Source organism: Durio zibethinus, chromosome 1, assembly GCF_047325235.1.
Source record: "Durio zibethinus cultivar Kanyao isolate XHJ-2024 chromosome 1, ASM4732523v1, whole genome shotgun sequence".
Taxonomy (NCBI): Eukaryota; Viridiplantae; Streptophyta; class Magnoliopsida; order Malvales; family Malvaceae; genus Durio; species Durio zibethinus.
Window position 1 is genome coordinate 26,379,736 of NC_143162.1, and position 13,944 is coordinate 26,393,679.

The 13,944-nt window shown below is 32.1% G+C and overlaps 1 pseudogene across 1 annotated transcript; it reads right to left on the minus strand.

Moving 5' to 3' along the window:
- Positions 1-1,147: 1,147 nt before the first annotated feature.
- Positions 1,148-13,219, minus strand: LOC111312184 (putative serine/threonine-protein kinase At1g54610; annotated as a pseudogene). The gene is made up of 9 exons (XR_016343511.1): positions 12,992-13,219; positions 12,769-12,951; positions 11,977-12,251; positions 4,676-4,954; positions 4,356-4,500; positions 3,819-3,894; positions 3,037-3,122; positions 1,948-2,050; positions 1,148-1,621 (listed from the first exon to the last, which is right to left on the minus strand). The product of XR_016343511.1 is annotated as a putative serine/threonine-protein kinase At1g54610 (transcript).
- Between the last annotated feature and the right edge of the window lie 725 nt (positions 13,220-13,944).

Sequence of the window (13,944 nt, forward strand, 5' to 3'; positions counted from 1 at the left end):
TGACAAGTGTGTTCTGGTAGTACAGCGTTGCCGCTGGCTACAGTGACTCTCTTTTAGCAATGGTGAGGCCCAAGCTAAGGAGGGCCACAAAGACACTAAAATCAAATGGGGCATTATTGAAGTAGCTAGACATGCAATAAAGAAAGAAAACCAAACAACAACATATACGGTTCAGTGTTTGGCAAGGTAAGTATATCCAATGGAAACTTAGGATTCAAAATGACAGCCAACACGCCAATTCTAACACGGATGCATGCTAATTATGTACTACTATATTTCATCAATTATTAAGGTTATGACGTTTTTTATTCGACCACATATTTACTGCCAAAAGAATACAAAAATATAGTTCAGTCTAGGATTTAATCCCGTATGTTTTTTTCTTTTCCTTTGTTCTTGTACGGCTCCCGTGAACAAGGAGGATTTTATCTTTACTTATGTATATGTATAAATGATAATTTCAAGTTCATTTTAATATGCATTTGGACTGTAATTAATGACTTTCATTGCTTTAAGTGAAACTAAAAGCACTAATGTCATTTTTGGTTCAAAGGAATGAATAGCTGTTCCATTCACCAAGCCATCTAACCCTTCAATTCTTTCTTTCTTTCTTTCTTTATTTCTATTACCTATAATATTCATCCAAGAAGTAGCCTTGAGTTAGTAGATATGAGGCATACATTAATTGGCAACTGAATCTTTCTTTCTTTGTAAGAAATTAGAGAAGTTGGATGAGTCATACCTTATTACTTGTCAAGCACTGCACCTTTCTTTGTGAGGAATAAGGGCTTAAGTTTTTAATCTTCTATCCATGTTACTAAAATTCTGATCTAGCATTACAGTCTTATTCAAAAGTATTCTAGCAGGCAAATTCTGACATATTTTGCCTATTTGATCAAAGTAAATAATAAAAAGAACTGAACATAGAAAGTAGGGAATGTTTTGCCATAATTTTCCCAACATCAATGATGTCCCCATGTTTTGTTCAGGTCTATCCCACCCTCCTTTTTACCAAAAAGTGAAAAAATCAATCATGTCTCAGGCTACAAATTTCTGAATAACTAAAGTTTAGTACCTGATAGCCGCATATATTGTTGCCAATCCTCAGGATATATGGCACTTACTAATCAACTATGACAGTAAAATATGCATTAACAGTTTTATTTAATTACTTGAAAATCAGTTTAGGGAGAAGAAAAAATATCAATTGAAACCTTTAGAAGACACTGCAAATTACTCAAAATCTCAGCACCACTGGATCATTTTACATGGCATAATTATCAATAGCATATTCTGAATGTTTCCTTTGGTTCAAAGTTATGAATTCCCTTGTGGATGCAGACTTACCGACTTGATTCAGTCTATACATGTTACCATTGTCCTTCTGATAGTTTAGAGCTTGTGTTTGGGAGCTGGGTAATGGTGGCCGGTTTCTAATGTTCCTACTAGCACTGGAATGAACATGGGTGCTTGGGGATGTCTTTCGGCCTGAAGAAGCGACTGCAGAGAGGCAAAGAGAAAGGCTCTCCACCTGGGTGGGCTTTGAACCTGGTGAGGCCCTGATGGTACTGCTACCAGGCTCTTGGACTTGCAGATTTGGCTCAGTAATCTTCCCAGTCTCCTGAAACAACACAAGTTGATGTACTATATATTAAGCGTTAAATCAATAGTAATACACAATAATATTGTGGGACAAGAACCAGTACCAACATTTAGAAATAGGAAGGTAGGTGAATTCTAATTAATCTGCTTATTTTCTTGCTTAATTGAAAAAGAAACCAAAAATATGTTTCAAATTTCCTTTGTCATGGATAATGACAGATGTCCTATGCAACATCATCAAGGAGTCATTACTGCATCTCTTTGCTTTTTCTTTTTTGTTAGTTCGGGAAAAAATCAGGGGAGTTTGCTTATCTTTGCTCAAAATTCCTGTGGCAAATTCCTTACCTCCCTATGAAACATGGTTTCTTCCTTTTGTTCAGCCACCTCATCTTGTTTCCTGCGTTCACGAAGTGCTCGAGACCATCGTTTCATTTTTGCATTTCTGCGCCTATAAAAATGAGAAAAGAACATGTAGTTGGACAGATCTCTAAATATAGTCTGCAACCTATCTGGAACATTAAACGTTAGTACAGTTGCATATAAGATTGAATACCACAAACATTACTTATTGCTATTACCAAATCAAAAGGCATTTCCACATCATATGCATCCCATGTCAGGATGTGATAATCCTAAACAAATTCTGACCAGAAACTTTTCTGTTGCTTTCTAGCCTAATGGTTACATGATTGCTGTAACAAATTCAATTTTCTTTTTCTTTTTTTTTTTTGGATAATTCAAAATTCATATTCATCATCCCATTTACATATAATTACTTGGTAATATATGTCTGGGATGAACATTAAGTGTGTTTGTGAACATTTTCTTGTGTGCCTTCAAGCTTACAAAGTATGGAATCTTGATTTCATTGTGACAATAAAAACAGAAAGTAGTCCTAGGGCAAAACGGCATGCAGGCATTTGTAATTTAATACAAAATACAACTGTCAAGGATTACAAAGCACCCTTGAAAATATTTCATAGGTTCTTCGGCATGGTACAAATCTAACCAAACCAACCCACCCCCCTTCCAGTCCCCTAACTTCTTTTTTTTACAGCCAAGGACTTGAATTTAATGATCAAATATAACATGATTATGAATAAAGAAGCATCCTTGTGTTAAGATTCTTCATTCACATCTTTTCATGCAAAAGTCATAAAACCTGTATTGCAAGACTTTTAATCCAGTTCTCAATGAATCACTAGATTTACAGACAAACATGTCTAATCCAGTCATGAACCTAGAAAGGACTCCTAAATTTTAAGTCAATGTGAAATAGCATAGAATCATGAATAAATTGATGCAAAAAGATATTCACATTCTGATTGCAACTAACCACATTCTCATTGAGACCTTTTCTCAAGTAAAGCAGAAATCTGTGAACATGGTTGGTATAAAAAGGATTCACAACTAATCTCGGAAAGCAATACTTACTTTCTAAGTTCATTGGCATTATCATCCTCGTTATAAACGACAAGAAGACCTGAAAGGTCGCATGCTGATGGACTTGTGTAAAAAAGCTGCAAATAGAAAGTATTTCTTAGCTCAAGACTCAGAATAAGGCTCACATAAAATCTTATAATTGCAACATGAGCTGAAGAACTGCTGTACAATCATACTATAGGAATAGAACCTGTTAGGGACATTACATATGTGAGAGATAACTTTCAACTGATAAATGGTACAAATTATAAAATAATAATCAACATGAAATAATGTTAAGGGAAAATGCCTTACAACTAGTGTAAGAGAAATCAACCGTCAAAGGGGAAGAAAAGGGAATTTATTTCTTTGAAAGATGCAAAGTCATCTATGTGAATTTGACATTCTCAAAACATTTGCAGGTAGAAGATACGTGGTCAGTAAGGCACATTGTCTCCTTCAGCACATCCAAATTGTGTTGAATTCAGTTGTTAAAGATGGTTAGCTATGGCAAATAATTAGCTCTAGAAGCAATTGTCATACAAAAGAAGCAGAAAAAACAATACTACCTTTCTTTTCTAACATAAAATTAGAAACCTCAGCTTATTGGTGACTGATTAGAGAATTATTCTTAATCACTTCACATTGAGTAAAAAATTTCTGATTGAAAATAACAAAGCCTAATATGCATCTAGAAAAATAAAGATTCAACTGAAAGCGCCTTCCTTTTTCTTCTTCTTCACTGTAAAGAAAGAAAAATAGTGGCACTAAATAAGCTTCCAGTTCATGCTTACTTCATTTTGAAGGGCTGAAGAAGCAGAGTCACGAAATGGAGGATCTAAAGCAAGAAGAGCGATCAAAAGCCCTAGATTGGGTGAAGTTCCCGAAAGCATCTACTAGACTAGGTTCGCATGATTGTGGAGGTCGAAGGTTGTAGACAGCCTCAATTTTTGCCAATATTCCTCTGATGGCGTGCCACACAACTTGAAAATCTTGTGAAGTTGCTCAACCTGGATTGACAAAAATTCTTAGTCTGTGAAACTACTAAAAGCAACATCAACTCCCGCCCCCCCGCCCCCCCCCCCCCGGCCTTCCTCTCTTAACACACACCTTCTTATTGAAATTTCTGATTGAAAATAACAAAGCCTAATATGCATCTAGAAAAATAAAGATTCAACTGAAAGCGCCTTCCTTTTTCTTCTTCTTCACTGTAAAGAAAGAAAAATAGTGGCACTAAATAAGCTTCCAGTTCATGCTTACTTCATTTTGAAGGACTGAAGAAGCAGAGTCACGAAATGGAGGATCTAAAGCAAGAAGAGCGATCAAAAGCCCTAGATTGGGTGAAGTTCCCGAAAGCATCTACTAGACTAGGTTCGCATGATTGTGGAGGTCGAAGGTTGTAGACAGCCTCAATTTTTTCCAATATTCCTCTGATGGCGTGCCACACAACTTGAAAATCTTGTGAAGTTGCTCAACCTGGATTGACAAAAATTCTTAGTCTGTGAAACTACTAAAAGCAACATCAACTCCCGCCCCCCACCCCCCCCCCCCCCCCCCGGCCTTCCTCTCTTAACACACACCAAAAATTTCTAAAGGAGGACTAATTTTGACAGAAATATATAAATTACTCAGGAATATTAGACTGTATTACCTCTATTCTACCTGGCATGATTGGCCTCCTGGCAAACATCTCTGCCAAGAGGCATCCAGCACTCCAAAGATCAATTCCAACTCCATGGTCCGTCGAACCTAACAACAGCTCAGGGGCTCTATACCATAATGTCAGAACTTGATTTGTGAGAGGATACTTGCGGTTAGGAGAAAAATAATTTGCAAGCCCAAAATTTGATCCTTTAATATCCCGGTGTAAAATTCCCCTCTCGTGGCAGTGCTGCAGACCTGAAAGCAGTTAATGCATGTAACATTTTATCTGCATCAACTGTCACGTCCCGAATCGAGATATAATACGATTATATTACTTTGAAGAAAATTTTAAAGTAATACGAAGCCTTCTTTCTTAAACATTTTAAAATTCTTCAATAAAACAATATATCAAGTAAAATTCATATCTTTAATCCAACTAATGATATATCTTTATATATTCAAATACAAATCATATAAAATATAAAACTATCTCTTAAAATCTCATTGACCAACATATTCTCTGACGATTAAGTAATCATATATATTTCATCTTCTAGCTTCACATAAGACTAACCAAACTTATCACTTAGTCATCTGTAAAGAAAAAGTAAAAGGGAAATGAGCAAACAATAACTCAGTAAGTATAGACTCACACACCTTATCAGATCAAGCATCGTTTTCTTATACATCATATAAATCATTCAAAACATTCATCAAATCATAATATCAAAACATTTCAAGATCATCGTTTTGTCAAATATTTCATAAATTCATAAATCAATGTCAAAATATGTCACTTCATAAATCATTGTAAAATATGCTATCATTCAAACATCATAATCAAACCAAATCATGGATCAATCATTAAAAATCATCGTAAATCATTATTATCATAAATCATCATTATCATTCAAATCATTAGCTACGGTCACTGCTATAACCCGTGACATTAACCGTATCGACAATTTCATTCTCATGATCATTGTTAACTATTATAACGAGTTAACTAGGGCTTACGCTAACTACTATTACCCGTTAGCCAAGGTTGAATGATCATGTCTCTGCTAACTACTATTACCCGTTAGCCAGAATCGTAAAACTAAGTTCTGATGTCGATGATCCCACTTTCCAAGGATATAAAAACGTAGCTATCATAAAATCATTCTTTAAACATAAATCATTTTCTCATTTCATTCATAAGCATGATCCATCATTTATATAGAGAAACACAAAATAATCATATGTTTGATCCTATTTTCATACACTGAAAATAATGAAATAAAACATTCTTTCATTTAGAAACATATATATATATACATAGATTCGAAAACAAGCAAAGTGTGTGAGATTCTACTTACCTCCATTCGATTCTACCATTTAGTTTTTCTCTAAAAATAATCAATGGCCTATCCAAGATCATTTAACATATCAAAATTTAATCAACCCTTTTTGAGACCATTTATACAAAAATCAACTAAGTTACACAAAGGGTTAACTTAACTAATTAATACTGGTAGCCTGACCTCTTTTCATTAAAACAGTCATATCTCAATATATCAAAAATGTAATTATGATCTCTTTAATGCGTTATAAACTAGACTTGATAAGCTTTCTAACCATATATGGAACACCTCGTAATTCCTTGTAGATTAATTAGAACAATTTTTGAAATCCACGTCATATACTGCTGTCAAACAGCCTGTATACCTTCTAATAAAAATTATATATTTATTCACAGGAAACTCCAAATTCAATTCCGCTTATTTTATTGGAAAGTAGACTCAATAAGCTTTCCAAACATATATGGCTTAATCTGTAAATCCTTATATATAAATTAAGAAGAATTTCGTAATTCAACCCTAATGCTGTTGTCTTACAGCCTGCATATCCTTAAGTTAAAATTAGACAACTCTTCATAGAAAACTCGGATTTGGCTTTCATTTATCTCATTAGAAACTAGATTCAACATGCTTTCCAATGATATATAATAATCACAGCAATAATCTATCCATTAATGCAAAATTCTATTTTAATTCATTATTATAGATCACAATATCTCATTCAAAAACATAATTTCTCCTTCAATCTTTAAAAACTCAAATCCTTACTTTCAGGCTTCAAACTCCATTCAATAATCATCAATAAATCTTAAGAACATGAAATAAAAAAAGCCCAATAATTTACCCAAATAGATCATCAAGATTAATGAAGGATTTTATGATTTTTCTTGGTTTTTCTCTCAAAACTTCAACTCCAAATAATAGCAATCAACTTGATATTTCTTCTTAAATAAAAAGAGGGCATGTACTCACTTTTAAGGAATTAACTTGATTATAGCCTCTGTTTGTGAATCTCTAACTTGATTTTTCATATTCTCTAACCCTAAGGAAGATGAAGAAGAAGAACTCTATTTCCTTTTTGTTTCACGATAATTAGGTTTTCTTTCATCTAATACTTCAGCCCTTTTTCTTTTACTAAATAATGTCTTAATAAACTTATGGGCTTTAGTATTAGTCTAGCCCAATTATTATTTGGGCTGGGGTATTACATTCTCCCCTCTTTATAAGAAGTTTCGTCCTCGAAACTTGATTTACATCAATATCTCATTCTTCTAGTTTTGCAATCATATCTCTTACCGTATGATTGGTTCATTAAACTTTGAAAAAAAATAATCATTTTGCCTCAAAACTTGTTCTTTCTAATCAACCATTCGAAAAAAAAAAGATATTTCAATATGTTAAAACTCATATCATCTTGAATTTCTAAATACTCATATCCAATCACAAAGCTTTTACTAAGATATTCTCTTAACATAGATTCATCATATACACTAAACATCAGAGGTGACAATATTCTTTATTTATTAAAGATTCATCACTTTCTCAACTAATAATAGCACAATAATTTAAAACTTAAAATTAAATCAGGCTTCCACTGCGCACTCTGATATTTCTTTCCAATAAAATTCAAACAAATTAACTTTCATAACATTGTTTTGTAATAAGAAAAGCATGTGTCCATAAAATTCCTTGTAATATGCTTCACACCATGTTTTCATAACCATAACAACCTTGAATAACAATATCAACAAATCATTTTGTCACCAAAAAGATATCACATAATACTTTAATTTTCTTTTCTTTTTCACCGACAACATAAAATTTTCTATCAGTTAACCACTAGAATACATATGACATCAATGCAATAGATCATATCCATAAATTTACACCATATAAATTCAAACATAAATCTCTAATTATCAAAGTTGTCTTCAATTGCGAATATTACTCTTTCTAATATACCAATTATCATATAACAATTGATTCTTCATAATCCTCACAAACATCATAATGTCTCAAATTCTCTTTTTACCAAATTTATTGCTATCATCTTCATGTCAAAGTTAAAAACTATGCATCATAATCCATAAAAAAAATTCTTTTATAAAGTTTGAACCAATAAGAACTCCAAACACTTGAATTCACACTAAAAGTATAATTATGAACAATAGCCAAATGCATCACATTATTTCAAAAGCTCTATCAAATTTCTCTAAAATCAAATACATGCTCAACATCACTAAGTACACAAAATCATCACTTGTAAAATTTCAACCAATCTTTTTCCCTTGTAAAATTCAAATAATCATTTGCACTTGTAAGATTTCAAACAATCATTCTTAGCCAAAACATGCATATTTTTCTGTAAATTGATTACTCATTTAAAATCAACTTCCTTACTAAATCATCTTGATAACCACAATTTTAATTTCTAGCTAAGTACACAACCTTATACCACAATAGGCCATATTCTCTATAAATATAAAATTCAAAGGAATCAAATAGTATACTTCAATTAAAAACTATAACCACAAATTAATCACTTTAGCTATTAAAAAATATCAGTACACCTCAAATAGGAATTTAATGATCAAACTTTAAATTAACTATACAAACATCCAACTCGCATGATCAAACCTTAAATATTTTCTTAATAAAAATGTAGAACCAAATCAAATGAACATCCTTCTTTACATATATAAAGCTATTTACCACAATTATAACATTTTGGACTAAATCCATCAAAATAAATTCACCAACATCATAATCTATAAATAATTGTATCAAAATTTCAACATATCATTTCATTCCAACTTTAATATTCTATACTTTTAATTCCAACAATGTACACTCATATTCTAATCTTCATCCTTGATCAAGGATTCACTTAACACTTATCAAATAATTTCAAAACCTTAAGTCAAAAGTCTTTTCTCAAACCCATAAGATATCCAACGACCAAATTGTTCTCTTAAATAATCCTTTAACTTATAAAATATATCTCATTACAAGTGGCGTCAAAAAATCTCTTCAACTTATAAAATTGCACTGTATCGAAGTAATTACACTTTTTCTTAACTATAAGATCCAAAAGCAATATATAAATATCAACAAAAATAACTACACCAATAATCCATTGAATCATTGATTCCTCAAAATTCATTGAAACTTTAACTACTCCAAAATTCATCGAATCATTTACTTGTACTCACCACTATAGTCTATGGATCAAAGTTATGACCTTGAAAAATTATCACATTATCCAGAGGTCATCATCTAATGCTTAAAAATCTTCACATAATATATAGATTGTAACCATACTCATAGAATATCTCTTTCAATCAAAGGATTATAAACTATATTCTTTGAAAATCATCGTTAATCTACTTATCATAAATTAACTTCTTAAAAATCTACAAAGATCATAATCGTAGTTTTTAGAAAATCTCCAAAATTATATTATAAGCTCCTTAACATCCCATATAGTTTAAGGATCATAACCTGAACTCGTAGAAAATCTTCAAGAAACATAACTTAAGCTTTTAAAGAAAATCTCAACACAATCTACAAATCATAATCTACCTCTTAAAATTCTCCAAAGATCGTAACTTAAGCTCTGATACCACTTTTTGTCACGCCTCGAATCGAGGCATAACACGATCATATTACCTTGAAAAAAATCTCAAAGTAACACGAAGCCTTTTTTTTTAAACATTCTAAAATTTTTCAATAAAATAATATACCAAGTAAAATTCATATCTTTAATTCAACTGATGATATATCTTTATATATCCAAATACAAACCATATAAAATATAAAACTGTCTCTTAAAATCTCATTGGTCAACATATTCTCTGACGATTAAGTAATCATACCCATTTCATCTTTTAGCTTCACATAAGACTAACCAAACTTATCACTTAGTCATCTGTAAAGAAAAAGTAAAAGGGGAATGAGCAAACCACAGCTCAGTAAGTATAGGCTCACACACCTTATCAGATCAAGCATCATTTTTTTACACATCATATAGATCATTCAAAACATTTATCAAATCATAATATCAAAATATTTCAAGATCATCATTTTGTCAAATATTTCATAAATTCATAAATCAATGTCAAAATATGTCACTTCATAAATCATTGTAAAGTATGCTATCATTCAAACATCATAATCAAACCAAATCATGGATCAATCATTAAAAATCATCGTAAATCATCATTATCATAAAATCATCATTATCATTCAAATCGTTAGCTACGGTCACTGCTATAACCCGTGACATTAGCCGTATCGATAATTTCATTCTCATGATCATTGCTAACTATTATAACTTGTTAGCCAAGGCTTACGCTAACTACTATTACCCGTTAGCCAGGGTCGTATGATCATGTCTTTGCTAACTACTATTACCCATTAGCCAGGGTCGTAGAGCTAAGTTCTGATGTCGATGATCCCACTTTTCAGGGATATAAAAACGTAGCTATCATAAAATCATTCTTTAAACATAAATCATTTTCTCATTTCATTCATAAGCATGATCCATTATTTATATAGAGAAACACAAAATAATCATATGCTTGATCCTATTTTCATACACTGAAAATAATGAAATAAAACATTTTTTCATTTAGAAACATATATATATACATAGATTCGAAAACAAGCAAAGTGTGTGAGATTCTACTTACCTCCATTCGATTCTACCACTTAGTTTTTCTCCAAAAATAATTAATGGCCTATCCAAGATCATTTCAACATATCAAAATTTAATCAACCCTTTTTGAGACCATTTATACAAAAATCAACTAAGTTACACAAAGGGTTAACTTAACTAATTAATACTGGCAGCCTGACCTCTTTTCATTAAAACAATCATATCTCAATATATCCAAATCGGAATTATGATCTCTTTAATGCGTTATAAACTAGACTTGATAAGCTTTCTAACCATATATGGAACACCTCGTAATTCCTTGTAGATTAGTTATAACAATTTTTGAAATCCACGCCATATACTGCTGCCAAACAGCCTGTATACCTTCTAATAAAAATTATATATTTATTCACAGGAAACTCCAAATTCAATTCCGCTTATTTCATTGGAAAGTAGACTCAATAAACTTTCCAAACATATATGGCTTAATCTGTAAATCCTTATATATAAATTAAGAAAAATTTCGTAATTCAACCCTGATGCTGTTGTCTTATAGCCTGCATATCCTTAAGTTAAAATTAGACAACTCTTCATAGAAAACTCGGATTTGACTTTTATTTATTTCATTAGAAACTAGATTCAACATGATTTCCAATGATATATAATAATCACAGCAATAATCTATCCATTAATGTAAAATTTTATTTTAATTCATTATTACAGATCATAATATCTCATTCAAAAACATAATTTCTCCTTCAATCTTTAAAAACTCAAATCCTTACTTTCAGGCTTCAAACTCCATTCAATAATCATCAATAAATCTTAAGAACATGAAATAAAAAAAACACAGTAATTTACCGAAATAGATCATCAAGATTAATGAAGGATTTCATGATTTTTCTTGGTTTTTCTCTCAAAACTTCAACTCCAAATAATAGCAATCAACTTGATATTTCTTCTTAAATAAAAAGAGAGCATGTACTCACTTTTAAGGAATTAACTTGATTGTAGCCTCTGTTTGTGAATCTCCAACTTGATTTTTCATATTCTCTAACCCTAAGAAAGATGAGGAAGAAAAAAAAAATTTTTTTTTGTTTCACGATAATTAAATTTTCTTTCATCTAATACTTCAATCATTTTTCTTTTACTAAATAATATCTTAATAAACTTATGAGCTTTAATATTAGTCTAGCTCAATTATTATTTGAGCTAGGGTATTACATCAACAATTCAAATTAGCAACCAAGCAAATTAACTAGTGTCTCCCAACTTCTGAAATCTATGAAAGGGTAAGGACGCAAATCTAACCTGTGGTTCTGTAAGCATGCCCTCGGGACGAGATATAATTCTTGCCAGATCTGACAGCATCAAGTCAAAGACTAGATAAAGACTATATTGCATTCTTGATGTGGCGAATCCCTCAAGCTTCACTACATTGGGATGATCTAACTTCTGCAATAACATTATCTCTCCTGCCATAAATTTCACGCTCTCAGGTTCTGATGTGTCAAACCGGACCTTCTTCCAGACAACTATCTTTCCAGTCTCCCTATCTCGAGCTTTATACACATTGCTGTAACCAAACAGCAAAAGGAAAATTTACATCATTTGCATTTCTTACGATAAATTCACAATATTTTTAAGTTAATCTTGCATCAGTTACTCACAGAAGCAAGGACTATAATAATTTCAAATTTTAATTAATTTCTTCTTGTTACTTGGATCAGAGTATATATAATGAATTCAACTCAGATGAACCTAATATAACCAACTTGGAGTTGTCATCTCGAGACTACTGAACATTCTAACCAAGCTAGGAGCAGAGAAGGATAGCATCAAAATTTTAGTGAATAATTTTTCTTTACGCCATTTCCTTGCCAACCAAACAATGTCTGCCAAGGAATTTAATTTTAAAGAAAATAATATCATATGTTTTCAAATTGTACTCAGGTCATTAAAAATCCAAATTCTATTTCCTTCTTCAATGACAAAGACCACCAGTTTACCACATATTCTCCATCTATACTTACCACAGTTATTTGATAGTAACCCAACCATTCTTAGCAGAGAAATTAGAGTAACATCAAAGTGTAATAATTACTTTATCAAGATTATCAAACGATTCAGCACCTTTTGGAACCAAACCAGCCAAAACCGCTTTTGGGATATTATCAATGAGCCATTTAGGCCATCCATCAACGATCTCATCTCCAACAACCAAAACATTTCTCTTTCCAACAGATTCATTGCTTCTCTCTTTTTTCTTTACCATTGAATTTCCCTCTGCCATCAGCACCACAAGCAACAAAGGCATCAGCACTACCAAATCCATTAAGCTTCTTTAGTGGTTCAGGCCTGTAAATCCGACCTGGCTCAGAATACCTCTGACCAGTTGACATTCTATGACCCACAAATCCTCCTGTTCCCATATACCAATTTTCCATTTTTAGCTTCTGTAAGTCTCTAGGAGGTGAGTTCATTGAATTCTTGCCTTGAACACACCCCATTACTTTGTTTCAGTTGCCAAAAAGGCTTATTCGTCTAATTTATTGTTTAACAATGAGCAACAAAGTAGAGAAAAGACCATGAAGAATAAGAAGAAAAGAAAGGGAGACACTTGGAAGAGTTTAAAGAATAAGAAGAAGGTGACAACAATGGCCGTACCAAATCGGCATTATTGGAATTTTGCTGTATGAGAGAAATAAAAGGATCTCCTTTTTTTGGCTCAATTCTTTTTGGGGTTTTTTTTGTCTTGCTTTCTCCGCTCATTCAGACAGAAAAAAGTGAAACTAGAAACCCCATTAATTGAATTGTTTTTGTCATAACTGTTTATGACTGGAGACAAATAGCCGAAACTGCAAAGGGCAATCCACTTCCCCTTCACCAAACTACATGCGAAAAACTGGAATGTGTCAAAAAGTGTTGGCATTTGGAGGTCACGCAGTATTTTTTTCTGTCAAACGAACACTTAAAATAAAGAAATTATTTTTCAAAAATTATTTTTCCCAAAACAAACGAAGCCTTAAACTTTGCTTCAGAGTTGAGACATTCAGGCCCTGGCTTCCAGGAGAAGAACAAACTCTCTTTCTTTGAAGTGTGTCTTTTTCCTTCTTTCTTTTCATGAATTCGGGTTTAAAGCACTTGCTTTTGTTTTGGCCAAAAGCTGAGGATATGAATTTGTCTGCTTGGCAACTAAATTTTTGGGTATCATTGTTTTCCTGATTAAAGCCTTCTTTTTTATTTTTTTGGCACCAAACAAGGGAATGAATCATCTAG